Consider the following 20993-nt stretch of genomic DNA (forward strand, 5'->3'; position numbering starts at 1 on the left):
TCCGAGCCCCACACCCACCGGCGGCTATGACGCCATGATGCTCTGCATGGAGTGTACCCGTCATTTTCTACCAAAGTTTCAACTGCTTCGTAGAGCCCATTTTCAATGTGAGGCTGAAGAGAGCCTAAATAGGTCAAGTGCACGCGCCGGAATAGTTCACCGAAATGCAGACCCTCACACAGCAAGCAGCTTGTTACGTCACGGCTCGCGAATGAGCCAGTGTATTCTGACGTTCTGGCCGATCACGTCTTTAAAACAATATTTAGCCATATTTGAACTGCTCGACCACATTCAACGTGTTTTTTTTTTAACGCAAAGCGCTCAAATTGACGAAATGCAGTATACGAAGGTATAATTCGTTGTCATGGCCTCTGTAACGTCAAAGTGTACCCTATCCATGCCACAATAGTGGTCTTTATTTTTTTTGGCAAAGTCACTAGGAGGCTTCCGAAAAATTGCCAATTTCACCCAAAAGTCGTTAAGCGATGATGATGACAATTTTGTCTTATGTCTTCAATTTTTAACTTGATAAAACATGTGCAGAGATTGTTTTTCATTCAAACAGTATTTCAAGGCCAGTTGAACTGTGGTGCTAACCGGTGAGCGCCACAAGCCGCTTGACCCCGTATGTTTTGGCTTCTATAAATGAAAATCGTTCTGAGCAGTCCACTGTTCTCACAGTTTCCTAAATTTTATGTATACTTTTGAACATTGCCTCAAATTTTGGAAGTCTTTCAAAAAGCCGAAAATATTTCAAAGAAATGAAATTGCCGATACACTGAAAAGACGCTAAATTTAGTGACTTTCTCACTAAGGTAACACCACTGTCCCACACGAGTAATGATATCGCGATGGGCTGCCAACTCAGCTGGGCACTTAGGCTCATCTTAAACCCCAAATAATTATCTCAAATGCCACGTGCGCACTGGTGATCGGTCAGGAGTGTCCAAGTTTACAGTGCAATCTCACAACACAAATATATTGAGGTTTCAATTTTGATGTCAGGGTTCCCTTTTATAACAGCACGTCTCACCGTAAAGCATCTTCTGAATTTTGGTTATTGTCAGAATTGGCAAAATATCCCTAATATACTGCGGCACACCAAAATATGACAAGCGTCTGCTGGTGTTAGGTCGCTATAAAATGCGCTATGTAAGACCAGTGCCACCATAATTTACAGTGATAGGCATAAGCTTGAACCTCGCGATGTATACATCGAACATGTCTATGATTCCTCCATACACTTGTATAGCTCCCTAGGCGTGCGTATTCCGCCCTTTTCAGTTTTTAAAGCGAAAGCGATTATGAGGTCACAACTTTGGTCTTATGCAGCGTCCTAGTTGTCCACCGACACCGGTATCTGTAAGCACATCACATGAAATTAGAAAAAAAAACCTGGCGCCAATGACACAGTGGGGATCGAGCGTGGGTCCGCCTGGTGCCAGCCCAGTATTCTACCACTGAGGCACGCCAGTGCTGCGGACTTGAAGGCAAACTTGCTTTAGGCAGGCTTAATATCTGGAAAGCAATCGCGTTGGTACGACTTGTAAAGCGTTTTAAAAATGCCAAATAACAGTCAGTCGTCGCATGGTGCGAATAGCGTAACGAGTGGGTCGTCCAATTCTCGAACACATCACAAAAGCTTGCTTTGTTTCAGCCATTAACGTGGCGCATACCCACTTCAGGCATAATTTTTCATCGTCGTCAGCCACTGCATGAACAAATGGCACAAAATTCCTCGCAATAATTTAGTGGACACCACGCTTCTCAGGAGAATGACGAAAAATAGCATAGCGAATGCCGGCCTACTACCCTAAGGTTTTTATTATTAACGGCGTAGTAGACATCAAGCAAGTGTGCTTGCAGCAGTTACTCAATAAGTGTTTAAAAACGGCTCTGAAAGGCGGCTCTTCTAGCTTGCGCTGTGACTGTGCTGCACCTTACGCGCAGGCCTGGCGTTTTTTGTGTCTTTAGTGCAAATTATATTGGCAGAATAAGCAACTTGCCCTGCTATTTGCATAAAATTGGCTACAGAAAATATTCAAACGACATGCAAAGTGAACGTGCCCCGACTTGCTTTCTTGTTTAGATATTTTTGAAACGTGAATATATTTATTTATTTATTAATACTGGCAACCCTCACTTGAGGGTCATAACAGGGAGGGAGTACAATATGAGTACTATAACTATAATGCGCGTAAAACCTAGTGCTAGGTCTGCTTTAAATTTTCACACTATAAAAAGACATATATGGCATGGTTAATCAATTGAAACATATCCAAATTTTTTCTGCATTTCTCTGTATGTATTCACGTAGTGCAAGGCCATGTGCATGATCTTTTTATGTTTCCCTTACGCAGTACCCTGTTGTGATTGTAAGACATTCTGAATAAACAAATATCCTTCATAAATAAGCGTAATGAATTCAAAGAGCAAGTCAGTTTTCCAACAACAAAATCACCGGAGCTAAAAATGTGGCTCGTATCACAATTTATTACAACAAGCTGGCTTCATCAAAGCGTTGAACTTTTCATTGTTATGTTTTACCGTAACCGTTAGCTTTAACGCATGCTTTAATAACTGCTTTTTGCCTCTTTTGCTTCTGCAGTCTGGACCTGAAGCTCACAACCAGCCAGAGTCATTAGTAAGAAATGATTTTATATGCTCTCGTACAAAATTGCATGTATGTGAATGAAAGCCGATGATAAGTCCTCAATGAAGCGGTTTGACTCATTTTGAATATTACCCGCAGTTTACGTCACTCCTCAATAGTTGAGCGGGAAATGAGATGTTAGTATTTCATGGTGAAATCTTTTCAGCGGTAAAGTGCCTGAACAATATGTTTAGCAATGTGCCGCTCAAAGCATCTGACTCATAGCAGTTTGGAAGTGTGTAGTATCCCTGAGTGCGCTCTTATACAAAGGTCTATAAGTCGTTCGAATACCATCTGAATAAGTACTGCGCGAATACAGACGACGCTATGCAGCCACTCACAATGAAGTACAACAAAATAGCGCACATCACATAAAATAAAAAAAAATGAATAAAACTGTCCACAAGGCTTTCGTTCTTAGTTCTGTGGGGTACGGCACACTTTCGTGGACCTTGTTTTTTTTTTTGCCTAATAAGCACAAGTGAAATTGCTGATGGGGATCTTAGTGCAGTTAGTCGATTGATTTGTGGGGTTTAACGTCCCAAAACCACTATATGATTATGAGAGACGCCGTAGTGGAGGGCTCCGGAAATTTCGACCACCTGGGGTTCTTTAACGTGCACCCAAATATGAGCACACGGGCCTACAACATTTTCGCCTCCATCGGAAATGCAGCCGCCGCAGCCGGGATTCGATCCCGCGACCTGCGGGTCAGCAGCCGAGTACCTTAGCCACTAGACCACCGCGGCGGGGCTAGTGCAGTTAGTCGGCAGCCTGTTAAGTTTCACTAGCAAATCTTCAGCGAAAATTGACAAATGATACTGAGTGCGTGCTAGAGAGGATAATTAAAGTACAAATCTACAAATGCTGGTTCATTATGGAGTGGACGAGCCACACACCCTTCGCGGAACGTACGGTCGGCTGGCGATGTTCACCTAAAATTGACTTGTGGTTGTCATGGCTTGGATATCATATAATCTGATCGTCAAGCCAATGTGCTCACGTGTGAAAATATTATTGCACAATACAAACTAAAGAGGTTGTATGAAGCCCTAGTTCATACCTCTCCTGGTAAATGAAACAAAAGATTGTGCTTTGCATTGAAAGGTGTCAAGCTGGCTCACCATCGGCAGAACGTTTCTGCGCACTATCAGCCATCCTAAATTTTAGCCTCGTTAGTGATCTGTGCTGCATCGATTGTCAAAACCGGTTTGGCCTCCTTCACGGTGTGAGCACCAGATCTGACGACCATGAATGAATAAAATAAAAATTGAAAAAATATTGACCCCGTGTCTGCATGTTTCTGCAAATGTCGTCGAAAGACGATAGTCTTGAGTGTGGAGAGAGTGAACAAGACATTTATTTGATGTTTTGCGCAAGAAAATCGGTGAGTGCTATTCTAGAGGCACTGCGTTAGAGTGCCTCGAGCGTGCAGCGGAGGCGAACGAGTGGATGAAATCACGTCACACGTGAAACATAAGCGCCATCTGGCAGTTTTCTTAGAAAACAAAGCACGTGGCTCTGAGACGGATGAGCGCGCCAATCTCAGAGGTGATAAGGTGTAGAATGCAAGGCTATGGTACGTGCCACCACCGTATCGTATTAGCAAAGTGTTGTAAACACTCCCCATTCAGTGGAAGCATTGCATGGTAAGTGCAGCGTGATAAGCGCAACGGTCTTTAAAATTATTTATGTATGCCTTTCATATTAAAAGATGCTCATGCAAAATTTTTACGTGTTGTTATGGTGCCCAAGACAATAATTGCTTTTTAATTGACGATTGCACAAGCATAAACGCCCAACCTTGAGCAACATTGGTGGGCGCGGCGAATGGGGTCGGCCGTTTCATATACCCGATGCCGTTAAGAGTGTACAAACAGACAGACAGACAGACAGACAGACAGACCAATTTTTTTGTCGAAGGTCCCCAAGAGAGGTCATCGTCTTTAAAAGCATGGAGGGAGAAGTTGACAAAACTCCAAAGCACAGTACGACATCCAGCGCTTGGGAGGGTGAAATTGAATATGAGAAAAATGAAGGAGATGGCAAGATGATGGAAGGTTTTCAGCACTATCACAGTTTTTCTTAATTGAATTGACAGACTGGGCAGTTTCACTTATTTCGAACCATGTTTTCTTTACATTAGGGCAGAGTTCACGTGTCGGCTCGTATGAAACCACGCAAGTCCAAGGTATGTTCTCAAATATCAGGGTTAACCTGGCGCAATAAAAACAGTACGGTATATATGGATAGTAAAATATTGCTGTTGATAATTGTGCCAATTGCAATACCAAGTTACATGCCTATATTTGTGTACTTTATTTTAAGTATTGTGTGCTGTCATTTGTAAGGATAACTGTAACGGCGCCCTGCACCTGTGCCTGCAGAAGTATTTATGTATTATGACCAGCACCTACCCACCTTCCTATATATTTCACTTGGCTATGGGAAATGCTTGAAATTCAAAGAGTGACAATACTAACGAACACCTGTTATCGCAGTTGTAAATCGTCTGTGGACTAAAGAAATGGACTCATCCAATAATGCCACTAACAAAGTATATGTGCACAATATCCCGTGTAAGAAACGCTTAGTCTGGCTGCAGAGCAAATAACGATTCAAATGTCTTCCGAAGTGAATGGCTGACACAATAAGTGTTCACTTGCTACCAGTTAGAGTAAATATGTTTTGTGACAATAATATAATTATAATAAGGCAGCTGCTTGTGACATATTTTAAGCTCAACCGCAGATCAGCTAGAAGCTACAGCTATCTCACAATTTTCTTTCAGGGCTAAGTTTATCGCGTACATCAGCTATAAAAAACATGCGAACAATAATAGCCGTGTAAAAACGTTTCATTCAAATCTATAAGCTGTCATAAACGTATTTCGTCTTCAACGTTGTCGTTCTGAAACTCCAACTATTGTGAATACGTTCATCGAAAGGGCTTCGAGATGCAATATCGATACCATTGATTGCTGCAGTCTTGTGGTCCAAAAACTAGCTGCAAACTGCGGGTATGTTCTTCGCTCTTTAATGCTAGGGTATTGTAAATTCTAAGGCGTAGTTCACTCGCATGTAGAAATTCGCATGTCTTGATATAGCTGTAGCTAATACGTTTTCTTCGTATTCTTCCAAGGGACGGAGCGGTGCAAGCGACCTCAACCACGACCACTGAATCACATTGCGCAAAGTGATGGGAATTTGCCAGCGCCTTCCCGGAAGAGGCCATCATGTCAGTTGGGTCTTTCCAGCAGTGTTAAAAGCAATGTATTCATTCCATTTATGGATTTCAGGCCTCTAGCTTGCGGCAATAAAATAGGCTTGTCACTAGTAAGGCACCGAGTGTTTTCTTCCACATTGACACTGATATGAAGTTTACCTTTGATTTACTTAATAAGCGTCGGGTAAAGATTGCGTGGGCGGAGCGGCCTAACGGTACAACCTTCCTCTATTGAAAACTACTACGGTGGTAGGCAGCTATCACCACGAGCACTATGCTCGTCGAAGTGTGCCTAGTCATATGTGTAATAATACCGGACATAATTAAAAGTCTGAGAGCAGACAGGTGCGGCAAAAGTCATAAAGCCAGCACGTTTACTCGTTCACAGTGGCTAAACGGTTTCAACGAGTTCAGGATGAATCATCAGCAGTGCATCAGAAAGCACGAAGCATCGCTTAGAAGGCAACCAGTTCGACTATAAAACGTCATCCCATGACGTAAGTGACGACAAAGAGATGGGAGATGATGAACATTTCGCGTTTGTGGTGTATAAGAAAAAGTGACCAGAGGACATCGCGGTTCTCTTTCGACCAATACGTGAAGGTGCTAATTTCTGGCAAGTGAGCCCCAATCGACTTTCATCCGAAATATTTTGCAATGTTAGAGAAAGAGTGCAGTTATTTAAAACCACCAAAGTTTAATTTTTCAGCGTGAGCGCTGCTTCTTTAGCATCAGCAAAACGTTTTCTGATGCTGTCGAATGTAGGTGGACGTGAAGTCGGATCTTTCATACCAGAGTCATGCATGCGGAAATTTGAGAAGATGAAAGATGTGCCTATGCAGTACTCGGATGAACCGCCATTAGAGTATTTGAAAGAAGCTGGAGTTGTATCGGGCCCCGCCGCGGTGGTCTAGTGGCTAAGGTACTCGGCTGCTGACCCGCAGGTCGCGGGTTCGATTCCCGGCTGCGGCGGCTGCATTTCCGATGGAGGCGGAAATGTTGTAGGCCCGTGTACTCAGATTTGGGTGCACGTTAAAGAACCCCAGGTGGTCAAAATTCCCGGAGCCCTCCACTACGGCGTCTCTCATAATCAAATGGTGGTTTTGGGACGTTAAACCCAACAAATCAATCAATCAATGGAGTTGTATCGGCCCGCTGACAAATGAAGTGACGTCACGACCACTTCACACAGTGATACTGATTATTGGAGACGACCGCGTTATTACAGAATCAATTTATTTAGGATTCACGAGCCATCCAGTGAAGGAATACCTTAGTCTAGCACTTCAGTATTATAACTGCCAGCGATTTGGACACATGGCGAAAAGTTGTCGCAGCACACGTCGGTGGAAGATTTGCTCAGATGACCACCACAACGACTGCTAGTTAGCCTAACTTAGAAACTGTGCGGGAAACCATGCTGCCCCCCACTCGGAGTGCCCGCAAAACAAGGTCGCTACGCAAATGCGACGACATGAACGTGTTCACGGAAGACAATCACGCTGCAACGAAGCCCCTCTAGATATTGAAGTTGTTCACCCCGTGCGAGATCGCCTACCTCAGAGGACGCAGCAACTTCCACATCAAAGAGACACATCAAGATAACCACAAAAACCACAGTCGAATTACCGGACAAGGGTAGAAAAGTCAAGTACTCTCACTTACGGTTCAAAGTTGTGAACACCCTCGCGAGATCAAGCAAAACGCAATGAACCTGAGAGCTCTAATGTTTCCGCGAACTATGCGAGTGAAAGTCCGCGTACATCTCAGCGATCTTCAGGCGAAATCCACCGCACACTAACCGCACCAGTACATCAGTCAAAGAACTAATTCTGCTAATGTTGTTCACTGCAATTAGGGCATTCTTGTCTGAAAATATTTTAACACAGCACACGGCTAGGCGGACACAAGAGAGGAAGAAACAAACCACTGCGGTTTGTCTTTTTTTCTTTTATGCCCGCGTAGTCGTGCGCTGTGTTAAAATATTATCAAGTAGTATCACCAACTGGTACAGCTTTCAGTTCTTTTACAATACTGTCTGCCGTGCCGGAATATAATCTGTCAGAACTCGATGCCCAATTGCCTCTGGAAGCAATATTGTGCCAACAATCAGGGTCTAACCTTGAAAAAGTAGTATAAGAATACTCGTTCAAAAATTGTCTCCTTATCCCAGTGGAATGCCAACAGTCTTCGAAGGAAGTGTAGGGACTATCGAAAACTACTTGTTTAGTTTAACTTTCCGATGTCCTGAATTCAAGAAGCTGGAGTGAACAATGAGTTCAGTCTTTCAAGCGATGTGATATACGCTCGTCGAGGAAGGTCAGCAGCGTGCATCTGTGCGTCAGAAAGGACGTACAGTGTTATCAGGTTCAGTCATGCGATTCTGAATTCCTGGAACTCGTCGCATTTATTGTAGAGTTTGCTAATCTGTTCATAACAGCGACTAGTATCTGTTTACAACCCTCCAGTCGTATTTCTGTGGAAGAGTTAGTGAACATGTACAAAATGTCCAGTTTTATTGTCTTTATACGTGAAGACTTCTATGCGCACGATGCTATCTGGGGCATTGATCGCTGTGATGCTCGTGGTAACGTAGCAAAGCACGCTATAGAGAAGGGCAGTTTGACTGATTTAAACGACGGATCACCAACATTATTTGGGGTATAACTATTCAAGCTGTGTAGATATAACAATATGTTCCCAAGGTTTACTGAATGGCGTGGGATGGTCAACAGATGTGGAAACATGTGAAACTGGTCATTTTTAAATCCTTGTAAATCACTCTAAAAAGTGGAGTGGTGACATAGGGCGCTACAGCAGATGGACGAATCAGAAAGCTTTTCGTTTTCGTTTGAGCAGTCAACTCAGTTTACAAACACGTGTTGTAGAATTCACGCAGTTTTCGCAGGATGGTATGAACATATGCACAAAGATGGTTCCCATGCCGAAAAATCACGCTGCAGGTGAAGAAGAATACAAATGCTTCAGAGCTGTCAGACGCCACCCTCAAATAGCGTATCGATGCAGCGGTACCTCACAAGCCTACAAAAGCGCTCAAAAATCCACCATGTCTTGTGCAGACGCATGAAAAGTTTCGGAAAGCAACGCTGGCGTGGTTTTTTGCAGCACGCTTTCTCCTTACACATCTGTTCTGAGTATATGGTGGACAATTGGAGTATTTTCCGGTACTGTAACGCAGAGTTTTCCCTTTCGTGCCCAACCTTTACACATGGGAGATAGCAGTGGCCGATTCATTTTTGATAGCTCACCTGGAGACCTAGCTCTACGTCAGGTTGTGCAGCATTTATTAATTTTGTTAAAATACCAAAGCAACAAATAATGCTTGTTATTGGGGGCAACAGCATGAACTAGACTACACATTCACACTAAGCGAGCAGCAATGTACAAATGCTTCATGTCGTTAGAAGTGTGCTGCAGGACGTGGTTGTGTTACTTACAATATGCTAAGAAACCTCGAGCCGAGAGCCACAAAAGCTCTATAAACATCTGTATTAATCCATGGACAACAAGAATTGTACCACCACCATGGAAATGCGCTGGAATATTTTCCATTCTACAACTTGGAAACACTCCCTTGTGCCTCGAGTTTTGTTATCTGGCCAGCTTGACAAGCTGCCTATGCAAAATAATGGAGAAGATGATCGACGAGCAATTTGAGTGTTGGTGCAGTGTGTTGTCCAATTACATAAAGACTTTTCGAAAACAGAGATGCACAATGAATATTATACTAGCTTTAATTACATATTGTCGTGACGTGAAGACAGAAGCCGTATTTGAAGACGCTGAGAAAACAGCAGCGGGTCGGTCTTTTTATTAACCAGACGCGCGAGAGAGTTCCTCGTCTTTTTCGTTGCGTTCTGCATAAAGGCGTGCAGATGCTTGCTTGCTTGCTTGTTCCTTTCTTTTGTGGCTCTTACCCACTAAGGGGAATTGGCCAAGAAGAGTGCAGATGCGCGTATGCGCTGTCGCCTTCGTCTTTTTTGCGGGACGCACGTGACACTTGCTCCCTCCAAAAATGGCATCGTCCCGATGCGCAGCCAAGGCACTCTACTTATAAAAATGCAAATATACACCGGAAACCAGGACAAACGAGAGTTAGGTGGACAAGTAGGGTTTCATCCGGATGACATGCACGATCTCGGGTGAGCAGTTTCGGCGACTGGAACTGCTATTGCCGTCGGAAATGACTTCGTAGTTGATATCGTGTAATCGTCGGGTGACTCGATATGGGCCGAAGTATCGTCGTAATAGCTTTTCTGAAAGTCCGCGTCGACGTATTGGGATCCAGATTCCTACTTTGTCGCCTGGTTTGTAGGTTACCAATTTATGTCGTAGGTCATACCGTTTCGCATTTTTGTGTTGCTGGTGACAAATACGCACGAGGGCTAGCTGTCGGGCTTCTTCGGCGCGCTGACCAAATTCTTCGGCGTCAGCGTGAGTGTCGTCACACTCGCGCGCCAGCGTAGCGTCCAACGTTGCAGTGACTTCGCGCCCGTGTATTAAGCTAAACGGTGTCATTCCAGTAGTTTCCTGCCGGGCAGTATTATAGGCGAAGGTCACATAAGGCAAGATTTCGTTCCAGTTCTTGTGTTCTGTGTCGACATACATGCAGAGCATGTCTGCGAGGGTCTTATTAAGCCGCTCTGTTAGTCCGTTCGTTTGTGGGTGGTACGCCGTTGTTCTCCGGTGAGCTGTACCACTGAGCCTGAGAATCGACTCCAAAAGTTCTGCCACGAGAGCAGTTCCTCTATCCTGATGAGAACTGTTGGAGCACCGTGCCAAAGGACGACAATTTCTATGAAGAATGAGCCGCTTCTGCTGCTGTGGCCCTCATCATGGCTTTAGTTTCTGCGTAGGGAGACAAGTAATCGGTGGCGACAATGATTTATCGTTCCCCGTGGTAGAAGTTGGGAATGGTCCCAGGAAATCCATTCCTATTTGGGCGAATGGCTTTGCTAGTACTTGAACGGAATGTAATAAGCCTGCCAGCCTGCCAGGTGGTGCTTTGCGTCTTTGACAGTCGGCACATGTTTGGACGTGACGTTTCACAGCAGCAGGTAGGTTCGGCCAGTAGTAACTGTTTTGCAGACGGGACAATGTTCGAGTGTAACCGAGATGACCGGAGGTGACTTCATCATGGCAGGTTTCGAGAATTTTTTTTCGCAGTGATGCAGAGACGACGAGCAAGAATGGACTGCCGGTGGAAGAAAAGTTTTTCTTGTATAGGACGTCGTTCCTTAAACAAAAAGATGGCACTCCTCTCGCAAAAACTCGCGGCACGTCTTCACGTCGTCCTTCTAAGAAGTCGATAAGCGAAAGCAGGTCAGGGTCACTGCGCTGCTCTTGTGAAATAGTGGCCGCCTTGATGACTCTCACAAATGTGGCGTTCATAGACTCGTCATTAATAGCGGCAGGCTCGACGGGTGACCGCGAGAGACAGTCTGCGTCGGTGTGCTTCTTCTCTGATTTATAAATAATGGTCATATCAAACTCCTGAAGCCGAAGGCTCCAGCGTGCTGAACGGCCGGATGGGTCTTTAAAGTTAGTGAGCCAGCAAAGCGAGTGGTGATCACTGACGACCTTGAATGAGCGGCCGTACAGATATGGCCAAAATTTGAGAACCGCCCAAACCACGGTGAGGCACTCTTTCTCGGTAGTCGAGTAGTTCTCTTCAGTGTGAGAGAGAACTCTGCTGGCAAAGGCTATCATTTTCTCGGAGTTATCTTGCCATTGTATCAGTACGGCGCCCAGGCCTACATTGCTTGCGTCGGTGTGAAGTGCTGTTGGCGCTTCCTGGTGAAAGTGCGCGAGAACCTGAGGTGTTTGGAGGCGTTGGCGTAATTCATTGAACGCTGTTTGTTCCTTTTCGCTCCAAAGAAAGGGGACATCCTCTCGTGTGAGCCGCGTCAGAGGCGCCGCAATAGACGAAAAGTTGGCGATGAATCGTCGCCAATAAGCGCAGAGGCCTAAGAAGCGTCTCACTGCTCTTTTGTCATGCGGTGTGGGAAACTTTGCGACAGCGTCGATTTTGCCTAGGTCAGGTCGAACACCTTCGTGGCTGACCACGTGGCCTAAAAAGCAAAGTTCGCTGAAACCGAAATGGCACTTCTCTGGTTTTAAAGTCAGGTCAGCCGAACGTATAACTAGTAGAACTGTGAATAATAGACTTAGGTGTTCCTCGAATGTATCTGAGAAGACGACAACGTCGTCTAGATAGACCAAGCATGTCTGCCACTTCAGTCTTAATAGCACAGTGTCCATTAAACGCTCAAAAGTGACTGGCACTGAGCAAAATTCGAATGGAAGCACTCTAAATTGATAAAGACCGTCGGGCGTCACGAAAGCAGTTTTCTCACGGTCTCGCTCATCGACTTTTATTTGCCAATAGCCACTTCGCAGGTCCACCGATGAGAAATAGCGTGCATGCCGCAGCCGATCAAGAGAGTCATCAATGTGTGGCAGTGGGTAGACGTCTTTCTTCATTACTTGGTTTAAATTGCGGTAATCTATACAGAAACGCAAGCTGCCGTCTTTCTTTTTAACCACTACCACGGAGGATGCCCAGGTACTCTTGGAAGGCTGTATTACGTCATCTTTGAGCATCTTCTAAACTTGCTTTTGGATCTACTCAAGTTCTTTCGGAGCCACACGGCATGGGTTTTGACGGATCGGTCTCGTATTTTCTTCAACGATGATTCAGTACCGGGTCAGTGGTGTTTGCTTGACTTTCGACGTGCACGAAAAACAATTTTGAACTGGTGTATCAGCTCTAGTAGGCGCTGTTTATCCGAGGCTGACGTGGTTGAGCAAATATTGACAAAGGTGTCGAGGCTGGGATGGTCGCCTCGTCCGGTTGCATAGCGAAGCAATCTCTGGCTTGGTCCACGTCGTCGTATAGGCAATCGCGGTGCCCTTCTGGATATGACGATGCTCGTTGCTGAAAATGTTGATGAGCACTTATGCCCGCCCATCAATTAGTGCCAGAACGCCTCTCGCTATTGAAACACCTTATGTAAGCAATAGCATGGCTATTTGCTCGGCTATCACCTCATTACGGCACGGCCGTTCACATAGCACCGACACAAGGCAGCAAGATCTCGGCAGGAGCATCACATCATCGGCTACACGTAAATGGTGCAGTTGTTCTTCAGTGATGGCGGCGACGTAAGGATGGGCGGAAAAGGTGACGATACATTCTGGAATGTTGATGACAGCACCGTACTCTGGCAGAAAATCCATACCCAAAATCAACTTTTTACAACAGTTCGGTAAAATGACAAAAGTGGCGTCGAAGTTCGAATCATCGATCCCGAGCCGAGCGGTTCATTTACCGGTTGGCGTCATTAGCTGCCCACCAGCACTCCTTATGGTCGGCCCACTCCACGGCGTCTTGACCTTTTTAAGGAGGTCGGCGAGCTCTTGTCTCATTATAGAGAAGTCAGCACCAGTGTCAACCAGTTCTGTTACGTGGTGTCCGTCTATATTAGCACTGAGGTCGGCACGTGAAAATTCATTGGCATTAGTACTCGTGGTTGTCGTCGTCTTTGTCATCACCGTCGTCACGTCGTGTTTGAGTAGAGGCAAGGGGGTCTTTTTGGCGTCTCGGCGATTGGCAACCTTGCCCCCGGAGGTCGCGACAGTTAGTTTCCCTGGCACGGGCTTGGGGAGCGGTTTCTGATGGCGTCAGCGTATCTTTGGTGATTCGGGGAATTCTGACCTTGGGCTGGTGAGGGAGACCACCAGCGACGACTTGGTGAAGACGCTTGGTTGGTCTGCAGGTGATCAGCACCATGGTCACGGGGGTCTTCAGAATAAAAGGAAGTGGGCCGAGAAAAGTTTCCAAACCCGGCTTCTCGATGACGGCAGTAGCGCGAGATGTGGCCTGGTTTGCCGCAGTAGAAACAAAGGCGTCGACGGTCGGCAGTGCGCCACAAGTCAGTCCGACGTACTGGTGGTCGCCACACAGGCTTCCGCTGCCACCACGGCAAGGTAACGGGCCGTGGCTGAAAGGGTGCTTCTTCTGGAGCAGGCGGATGACGGCGGACGGCATCGGCATAGGTCAGTGGACGTGGTTCGGGTGGTGGTGCCGGTGATGGAAAGGCTTGCCGTAGTTCCTGGCACACGAGTTCTGCAACAGAAGCAACTGGGGGCTCGGTAGACGGAAGGCCGAGGGCCCGCAGCTCTTCCCGCAGGATTTGTCTAATCATTTGCCGCAAAGAGTTTTCGGAAACGGCAGCGTTTTGAGCGGCGGCACCAAGAGGCACTTGGTCGGGCAGGCGGTCAAAGTGGCGGCATCGTTGCCGGAGCGCCCGCTCGATGACAGTCGCCTCTTTGATGAATTCATCCACTGTTGTTGGCGGATTTATCACAAGGCCGGCGAAAAGCAATTCCTTACGTCCCCGCATCAGGTGACGAACTTTCCTTGCCTCGGGCATGTCAGGGTCAGCGCGGCGAAATTGGCGGGCCATATCCTCAGCGAACATGGCGACGCTTTCGTTCGGCTTTTGCATGCGGGCTTCAATCATCTGTTGTGCGAGATCCCGTTGGTACGCACTAAGGAACGTCTCGAGAAGCTTTCGGCGGAAATTGTCCCAGGTTTTGAAAGTAGGCTCCCTGTTCTCGTACCATGTGTGAGCGCTATTTTCCATTGCGAAGTAGGCACGGCTAAGTTTTTCTTGCACGCTACAACGATTCACCACACGGTCCGCTCGAACTGGTCGAGCCAGTCCTCGACATCTTCATACGGTTCTCCACGGAAGACTTCGAGAACACGAGGAGTCTCAAAAGTTACCTGGTAAGAATGAGTCGTCTGGGCAGGAGGAAGATTCGCAGACATTGAAGGGGCCGCCATGTTGGTAACAGGAGATGCCGTCAAGAGTTCTGGACTTAGGCCTAGTAGGCACCGGCTGAATCGGTGTACTGGAATCGTAACAAGATGTTGAGGCTCCGGACTGGGTGTACGGTCCCGAACAACGCTTTCTTGCATCACGTTGCAGGCCCCAGCATCTCCACCAGTGTCGCGACGTGAAGACAGAGGTCGTATTTGAAGACGCTGAGAAAACAGCAGCGGGTCGGTCTTTTTATTAACCGCGCGCGCGAGAGAGTTTCTTGTCTTTCTCGTTGTTACGTTCTGCATAAAAGCGTGCAGTTGCGCGTATGCGCTGTCGCCTTCGTCTTTTTTGCGGGACGCACGTGACAATATGTAAAACACCAACGTGCGTGTGATCACGTAACATTTGCAGTATTTTTGGACATAAAACGGCCATTCGATACCATCAGTCACGTACACGTGCTAGTAAGTACGTTAGAACTCGGGATGTCTGGCAGGACCTTGGAATGAATTTCCATTTTCATCGCGTCGCACACCACTTGTCCAGACGGATGAAGGAAAGAGTACAGAAAACAATATCAAGCAAGGAGTGCCACAAAAAAGAGTGCTTAGCCCCTTTCTATTCAACTGGGCCGCCCCACTATGGTTTTCGGCGATGCCCTTGGCCACGCATGACGGGCCGAGGAAAACGCGACCAGCACCCCCTGGCGAGCAGCCTTGGTTGCTCCGCCCTCTTTGACCTCGACCCCACCGGAGGCACTTGAGAACCCTGGTAACAACCAGGGCATCAAACAAGTGAAAGAGGTGCCATCGACATCTTGCCTGGTGGGACTGAAGGTTTTTTTCTGCCGCGACGAAGCCCACCTCTCCGGAGATGATGGACACTACTGGTCCACTGGTACAGACGCGCCAAAGGAGCGGCCAGAGCCTCTCGACCGCTTCAAAAAGACAAAACTTTACAGGGCTTTCGAAAGGCTCTATAAAGTAAGCTAATTTCCTCTTATGAGACACGAAGCACGCACATACATCCGAGATGGAGGAAATACTACAATCCCATACATGAACCGACTCCGCCAGATATACCCCCATATATGGTAAATGGAAGCCACATATTTTGACAATATGCTTATATGTGGCCACATATGCTGACAAATATGATTATATGTGGCCCTATATAACCTATATAAGAGCCATATATTGCATTTCTGTAAGGGATAAAACGCTAGAGGGCTTTTACATAATCTCAACGATACACAGAAGCTCCTTATCGAATTTTCTCTACACATGCTGTATGTTCGGAAGACACACCTGATACAAAATGATGATGATGATGTTTTATGTTTTATGGCGCAAGGGCCATTTCACGGCCAAAGAGCGCCAGTTCATCTTACTAAAACTATGGACAATGATTGTGATAAGCGGCTGTATAAGGGCCATAAAATTCCTCGCAGTAAGGCGGGTAAAAACATACAAGTAATAAAATCATGACCATGCGTGAAAGGTTTGTGTGGTCTGAATAGATGACAAAAGTTGGTGATAATAAAAGACGATGGTGGATATGTATGGCATTAGCACAAGTGCCTCACTCGTTCATACCCTTGCGTCCAACGGCCGTGAGGCACGTGCTTTCTTGTGTAACCACCGCAGCAAAAACCTCTCTGTAGAGGTCATGCTACGGGATGCCCGGGTATATGATATGAAAACTATGAATTTCTTTTAAAAACGCTAACAATGATTTGTGACTAAAAAGCGGTTCCCTACCGATGAACATTGCAGGGTGTAAAGGTATATGTTGTCGGTAGGGTAATGGAAAGTGTTGTTTTCTTACAGTGTCCAATTGTTTGCATTGAATTAAAATGTGAAGGACTGTTAATGCTTCACCACATCTGTCACACAATGGTGGATCGCCACCGGACAAAAGGTGTGTGTGTGTCGTGTATGTGTGTCCTATCCTGAGTCTCGTTAGTATTACCTCTGTATGTCGCGATTTCGATACGGGCAGCCAATAACCAAGGTGTGGCTTAATAACGTGTATTTTGTTTTGTGTGTGTGTATCCCACTTGCTCTGCCAGTAATCCCTGAGGTTTCGTTTGAGAGACGGCTTAAGATCAAGGGCCGGGACTCATATTGTCACAGGGTCGTGACGTGGCCAAAGAGAGGAAACTTCGTGTTGGGATTTAACTGTTTATTTGGGCGAACCTGTGCCCGGTAAAGGGAAAGTCTAATTACAGCAGCAGTCTTGAACAGGTAGCAGTCTCGGATACAAAGAGAAGTTTATTAACTTCAAACTCAAAAAAACTCTTTACATCATTTATTCATACAGTGCTCGTTTAGACACCCCTCTTGTGCACTATGGGGCATACAAACTCCATTATCCATAAAGGAAACTAGCGGCACATACACAGATCTATATATATATATATATATATATATATATATACACATACACACATATATACATATACACATACATATATACACATATATGCACATACACACATATACATACATATACATACATACACACTCACATATACATATATATAAACTACGCATACATTCGTAAAAAAACCACAAATATATATTTACAATCACATATACATATATTTACAGCAGATCGTGAACATGGGTAGGCATATTTACAATGCTTCGGCTGGCGCTATACATACACTTGTAACACAATGTTTTGGGGAGAAGGGGTTAGTAGGGGATTATGGGGGTACGGAGTTTCGCACCTCTGACGAAAAAAAACTTTGTGTGCCAGCGGCGAAGGAACTGGTCCTCCCCGCCAGCTTCCAGTTGCTTGGCCAAGTACTGCACTATTTTCTGCCTGATCATGGCTAGTGCTGGGTAGGCCGCTCTCACTGGGGTGTTCTTTACCTCAGCAAGGCACCGGCGTTTCCAAATCACAAAGAGTGTGATGGAAACCACCAGCCTTGCGAAGCAGCCCCTATTCCTTTCGAGGGCCGGAGGAGGGCGGATGCTGAAGCACCTCGCAACCAGGCGCCATACTGACTTGGCCGCCCCGCATTCTAACAACGCGTGGGAGATCGTTTCCTCAGCGTGGCAATTAGGACACTGGCTATTCGGCGTGATGCCGAAACGGTGCAGGCGATGTCTCGTGGGCAAAACTTGCCACTTGCGCTTCCACTCGAAGTCATGTACTTCGCGCGGTCGGTACTTATTAATTTTTTGTTTGCACAGTCCTAGGCTTTTGATGTGCTCCTTTTCTTCTTCGGACAACTGGTTTTCTGTTATCGCTTCGACAATTCGGGCGGGTGGGTCCTTGTCAATGTCGCAGTTCGGGGCTTCTTTTTCTATGATCTTTGTCGTAGTTGCCGCCATCCTGTAAAAGTGTGAGGGCGCTTCCGCGCGCGGGCCAGTGTGTTTGTGGTTTTCCAGATAGTGCGTGATGGTGCTTGTCCAGTAGTTGATTAGATTCTTCCCAACGTAACTCGCTGTGCAATAAAGCGTGCGGGTAATCTTGAGGGCCAGTATCTGGCTGGTCATTTGTACGTGTGGGAGGCCGAGGCCACCTTTGTTCTCGGGTAGTTGAAGGAGGTGTCGCTTGACTGGTGCCGGTTTCCGTTCCCATAGCAAATCGGTGATCACGGCGTTCAGTTGGCTCGCGGTTTTCCTAGGGATCACCGCTACCCTACTGGCGTAGAACGCAAACGCGCAAACGGTGGTCCTTGCTGCCAGCGCTTTTTCACGTAACGTAAGGTTTAGGAGGCGAATGCGGGCAGCTGCCTGCTTTGCCCTCTCGAGGGCTCTCTGCCACGTGGCTGGTGCCACCCCTTCACTGGAGAAGTAGATTCCCAGTACTTTAACGATGGACACCACTTCGATGTTTCCCAGGGCTTCTCTAGGGAAAGTTCCAAATAGCATCGCCTTGCTCTTGTCCGCATTTATCGCCGCTCCGGATGCCTGCGCGTATCTTGTGAACGTCGCACTGAAGGCTTGGAGGCTGCTTTCATCCCGAACAAACAGGGATATGTCGTCCGCGTATGCCAGCACTTTCACCTGCTCCTGGCCCGTCATTGGGAAGCCCCGAATGCCTTCATGCGCAATAACACTTGTGATCAGCGGCTCGAGCGACATGACAAAAAAGGTCGGGCCCAATGGGCATCCTTGCCTTATGCCTCTGCTATACTTGAATGCCGGCGTTGCTACTCCGTTTATCAGAACGGTGCAGGTTAGGTCCTCGTACAAAGTTTTTGCCAGTTTTATAAAACTTGCCGGTAAGCCAAACTCCTGCATCACGTCGAAGAGGTAATGGTGTCGTACCCTGTCAAAAGCTTTAGCTTGGTCTAGGGAAATGAAAACACCATTGAAACCTCTTGTCGTCGCGTATTCGAAAGAGTCACGGATCACTGTGAGGTTCGCAAAAAGCGACCTTCCTGGAATCGCGCACGTTTGGTACGGGCTAATGATGTCCGGTAACAGGAGCTTGAGCCTGTTGTTCAGTATGGTGGCTACCAGCTTGTAATCGGTGTTCAATAGCGTGATTGGACGCCACGCCGTGGGCTCGTTTGGTTGTGCACCCTCTTTGTGTAGTAGGACAATTTTACCCACTCCGAAGGAGTCGGGTTTCTTAAAGGACCTGAAGATCGCATTTACCATCGCGAGCAAGGGTTCTTCGAGAACTTCGAGAAAAGTCACATAGAAGGCTGCAGTCAGACCATCCGCGCCTGGGGCAGAATTGGGGGTCATGCTTCTTATGGCTTCGCGAAGCTCTGCAGTGGAGACTTCAGCGCTAAGGGTTGCTGGCTCCTCCTCCTCCTTAATTCGCTGCAGATGTTTGCAAAGTTCTTTGACATGGTCGGGTCCCCGATTGGTGTCTATTGGTTCGGTGTCTTGGAACTGTATGCTGAAGTACTCTCTGAAGATGTTCTCAATTTCTGCTGGGTCGTCGGTTACAGAACCGTCCAAGCGCTTTGCCTCTGTAATTCGCAAACAGCCATTTCCACGTACTTCCCTCACATCAACTCCGGTCGCCGTGCCCAACAGTCCATGCTCACTTTTAGGTCGCGTCATGGTATCTCTGAGGAGTTGATTGTATTGCTCCTCAAGCGAGGTCAGGTACTCTGTTGTACATGAGGTCAACGTGTCGGCTGCCTTGATGATCTGCATTCGGCGAAAAAGTTGTTTCATCTTTTGTGTATGACGTCTTTTTCTGGCTTTGCCTTCTTTTTGTAACAGGGCCTTCCATTCTTCCTTAAGTTTATCCCACAGAGGGGGGGTAATATGTCCGGCATTTTCAACTGATACGCTGATGGCAGCTTTCAAGTTTTCTACGCAAGTCTCATCTCTCAGCAGCTCGGCGTCTATTCTCCAGCTATTGTTATCAGAGTGCGGGCCGGGGGATCCCTTTACCATCGTGACAAGCGGGGCATGATCTGTCTTCTCTTTCAGGTTGGCCGGGAGCGCGAGTACTTCGCATCCTTCAACCAAAGGGAGGAGGAGGTTCGGAAAGTACATCCGGTCTATTCTACTTCCTGCTGATCTAGAGGTACGGGTTGCTACGAAGCGGTCTTTATAGAGGTGTACCCATATGTCCGAGAGGTTTAGGTGCCGAAGGGCTTTCACCAACTCTTTTGCATTGTAAGTTGATCTTCCTTGGCTTGGCCCCCTCACGTCCCGGTTAGAAACTACCACGCAATTAAAATCACCGACCAGTACGTGGGGAATGGGCTCTAGGAGGAGTTCGTGCATCTCTTGAAAGAACTTATTCGTATGTTTTCTTGTCACGGGGGCATAGACGTTCACAATGCGAATCTTTTTGCCTTCGATGAAAATGTCAATCATTCGGAAATTCGCCGTTCGGAAATGTCAATCATTCGGAATTGTCGTTCGGAAATTCGCCTCTTGAATAAAGAGGAGGTCTATGTTCTGGTTCCTAGCGAAACCTAGGATGGCTGCTTGTTTCGCCCTATCTCTAAACCCTCGGATATTCCACGTAGCCAATTTCAAAAAGGCCATCAAAAACCTTAAAAAGAAGAAAACAAAACGCGGGAAGTATCGAGGCTAGCAAGCAGCGTGGCCGTCATCCGCCGATTGGGCACGATGCCAAGCGCTGGAGGGGAGCGTGAAAGAGGGGTGAGCGAATGCACCGAGCAAGATAACCACGGAGGAAGGAAAAAGGTACCGACAGCCGCGTGCCGACAGAAAGGGGCGAGGAGGGCGCTGCACAAGAAGGAGAAGGGAAGGCAAGTGGGACATAGTGCGGCCAGAGCGAACGAGAGGAAGGGAAAAGGGCCGTGA

This window comes from Rhipicephalus microplus, chromosome 3 (assembly GCF_043290135.1).
Source record: "Rhipicephalus microplus isolate Deutch F79 chromosome 3, USDA_Rmic, whole genome shotgun sequence".
NCBI classification, from domain to species: Eukaryota; Metazoa; Arthropoda; class Arachnida; order Ixodida; family Ixodidae; genus Rhipicephalus; species Rhipicephalus microplus.